Source organism: Thalassophryne amazonica, chromosome 1, assembly GCF_902500255.1.
Source record: "Thalassophryne amazonica chromosome 1, fThaAma1.1, whole genome shotgun sequence".
Lineage (NCBI taxonomy): Eukaryota > Metazoa > Chordata > Actinopteri > Batrachoidiformes > Batrachoididae > Thalassophryne > Thalassophryne amazonica.
The window spans coordinates 113,286,456-113,290,098 of NC_047103.1; the positions used below are offsets into that span (position 1 = coordinate 113,286,456).

At 36.5% G+C, this 3,643-nt stretch overlaps 1 long non-coding RNA gene across 1 annotated transcript; it reads right to left on the minus strand.

Annotated features, from left to right (window-relative positions):
- Positions 1-295: 295 nt before the first annotated feature.
- On the minus strand, positions 296-1,356 carry LOC117520177. The gene is made up of 3 exons (XR_004563558.1): positions 1,274-1,356; positions 1,121-1,194; positions 296-530 (listed from the first exon to the last, which is right to left on the minus strand). It is a non-coding gene; the product is annotated as an uncharacterized LOC117520177 (long non-coding RNA).
- Between the last annotated feature and the right edge of the window lie 2,287 nt (positions 1,357-3,643).

Consider the following 3,643-nt stretch of genomic DNA (forward strand, 5'->3'; position numbering starts at 1 on the left):
AACTCCATTATTAACCTTAGTGTAACCCTTCTAGTATTTCTTGACCTTTGTGTCAGTATTTGGAAATGGAAGTATATTTATCTCCAATGTATGTATCAGCAGAGAAAGAGGAAATGGCCTGATCAGAAGATTATAGATTTGAAAGAGCCTAGGGGTGTATCAACATAAGACATAACAACACTTTGTTTAACTGGAAAACTATGTATACAAAATTTAATGTCCATGAACTCAATTGAACTAAAATGGCAGTACAAAATTAATTGAAAGCGCTCTTTGCAAAAAAAAATAAAAAATAAAAATAAAATAAAATATATCCAAATGAAATAAAATATACTCCGGTATAGTCCTTTAGTCTTTTCTTGCTTCTTTAGGTTCGCTCAGTGTTCAGTGTATTTTATAACCTGTCGGGCTACAATCTACCAGTTCATTTGACTCTTGGGCTGGGGCTCGCCATCCAGTACTGGGAATCTTCATCTGTTCGTCCTCTGCACGTCTGCGATTCGGACTTTGATCCCAACATAAAACCTGACCTATGGATAAGGTCAGAATAAAGTAGCTTAAAATATGTACTATAGAACTACAATACCCACAACTACTGTACACATTCAATTTTCAAAATAAAATATGTTGTACAACATTATGAATTCCTAAGGTTCACGATTACATCATTACCACATCAATATACCAAATAACATAGTTGGAATGTGATAATACAGTAATTGTACTAACTCCATTGTTTGGAGTGCATAGTACACATCAAAAAAAAAAATAACAACACACCTTTAAAGTACATTTGGAATACTTGTTGGCGTCTTGATCTAATCATTTGTACCAAAAGATTAGAAAAGAGGCAGTGAATTGCAATTGTAGTTCTCCAATTACTATTCCCAGGGCTTAAGAACTACGTTAACAGCTTAGCTTAGCTGATAGACTGTCGCTTCAAAATTACAGAAATATACAACCGTTCACAACAAAACACAAGACTTTACATTGTACCTTTTAATTGCGGTGCTGATTTAATTAATCGACACACAGCTAATCATTTTGGCCTAATAAAATGGAAAAAGCTAGCGAAAATTAGCATGCTACGTTAGCACAATTCATTTTGTATGGGACTCACCGATACAGGGCACAATGTGCTAACAAGGCTACGGGGTTTCCTGAGGCTTCCACGGGCACTCGGCACTTCAGTATCTTAAGATTTAACAAAGGCTTTGTCACAAATATGCAACGTATGATACTTCAGGCAGTTATAGCAATTGTTTGCGCTTACCCAGCAACAATTGTATCCATAGAGGAAACCAATTTCCATGCGTAAGCTCTTGTAACACACGAGCAGGGGGTTCTCTGGTCAGCATCTGATGAAAGACTGAGCAAGGCGCAGCGTTGTCCAATGCCCCGCGGTTCAACCGTTGACCTTATTGGTTAATATCACACCAGGCTTACTGCTATTGGTTGCTCAGTGTGTCAATCAAAACAACATTTTAACTTAAGCTTACAACTTCTTAACTCTTCTTTTTTTTTTTTTCTTTTAGTATGTTTATGTCAACATACTTATGAACTGATATCTCTCTGTTATTTTATCACTATTTATGCTCCGGTAAATAAATAAAATTTCATTTTATTTATCTCATTTTTAACACTGGGTTACATTAGTCCATGAAGAAGACTCCCCATTTACATGAACAAATTTGAATCTATTAGATAAATATGATTCAAACCACTGCAGCGCAGTGCCTTTAATACCTATGGCATGCTTTAATCTCTGTAATAAAATTTTATGGTCAACAGTATCAAAAGCTGCACTGAGGTCTAACAGGACGAGCACAGAGATGAGTCCACTGTCTGAGGCCATAAGAAGATCATTTGTAACCTTCACTAATGCTGTTTCTGTACTATGATGAATTCTGAAACCTGACTGAAACTCTTCAAATAGACCATTCCTCTGCAGATGATCAGTTAGCTGTTTTACAACTACCCTTTCAAGAATTTTTGAGAGAAAAGGAAGGTTGGAGATTGGCCTATAATTAGCTAAGATAGCTGGGTCAAGTGATGGCTTTTTAAGTAATGGTTTAATTACTGCCACCTTAAAAGCCTGTGGTACATAGCTAACTAATAAAGATAGATTGATCATATTTAAGATCGAAGCATTAATTAACGGTAGGGCTTCCTTGAGCAGCCTGGTAGGAATGGGGTCTAACAGACATGTTGATGGTTTGGAGGAAGTGACTAATGAAAGTAACTCAAACAGAACAATCGGAGAGAAAGAGTCTAAACAAATACCAGCATTACTGAAAGCAGTCGAACATAAAGATATGTCTTTGGGATGGTTATGAATAAGTTTTTCTCTAATAGTTAAAATTTTATTTGCAAAGAAAGTCATGAAGTCATTACTAGTTAAAGTTAAAGGATTACTCGGCTCAATAGAGCTCAATAGAGCTCTGACTCTTTGTCAGCCTGGCTACAGTGCTGAAAAGAAACCTGGGGTTGTTCTTATTTTCTTCAATTAGTGATGAATAGTAAGATGTCCTAGCTTTACAGAGGGCTTTTTTATAGAGCAACAGACTCTTTTTCCAGGCTAAATGAAGATCTTCTAAATTAGTGAGATGCCATTTCCTCTCCAACTTACGGGTTATCTGCTTTAAGCTGCGAGTTTGTGGGTTATACCACGGAGTCAGGCACTTCTGATGTAAGGCTCTCTTTTTCAGAGGAGCTACCGCATTCAAAGTTGTGCTCAATGAGGATGTCAGGCTATTGACGAGATAATCTATCTCACTCACAGAGTTTAGGTAGCTACTCTGCACTGTGTTGGTATATGGCATTGAAGAACATAACAAAAAGGAATCATAACCTTAAACCTAGTTACAGCGCTTTCAGAAAGACGTCTACTGTAATGAAACTTATTCCCCACTGCTGGGTAGTCCATTAAAGTAAATTTAAATGTTATTAAGAAATGATCAGACATAAAGGGGTTTTCAGGGAATACTGTTAAGTCTTCAATTTCTATGCCATATATCAGAAAAGGTCTAAAGTGTGGCTAAGGTGGCAGGTGGGCTCATTTACATTTTGAGCAAAGCCAGCTGAGTGTAATAATAGATTAAATGCAGTGTTGAGTCTGTTATTCTCAGCATCTATGTGGATGTTAAAATCACCCACTATAATTATCTTATCTGAGCTAAGCACTAAGTCAGACAAAAGGTCTGAAAAATCACAAAGAAATTCACAGTAATGACCAGGTGGACGATAGATAATTACAAATAAAACTGGTTTTTGAGACTTCCAATTTGGATGGACAAGACTAAGAGTCAAGCTTTCAAATGAATTAAAGCTCTGTCTGGGTCTTTGATTAATTAATAAGCTGGAGTGGAAGATTGCTGCTACTCCTCCTCCTCGACCCGTGCTACGAGCATTTTGACAGTTAGTGTGACTCGGGGGTGTTGACTCGTTTAAACTAACATATTCATCCTGCTGTAACCAGGTTTCTGTAAGGCAGAATAAATTAATATGTTGATCAATTATATCATTTACTAACAGGGACTTAGAAGAGAGAGACCTAATGTTTAATAGACCACATTTAACTGTTTTAGTCTGTGGTGCAGTTGAAGGTGCTATATTATTTTTTTCTTTTTGAATTTTTATGCTT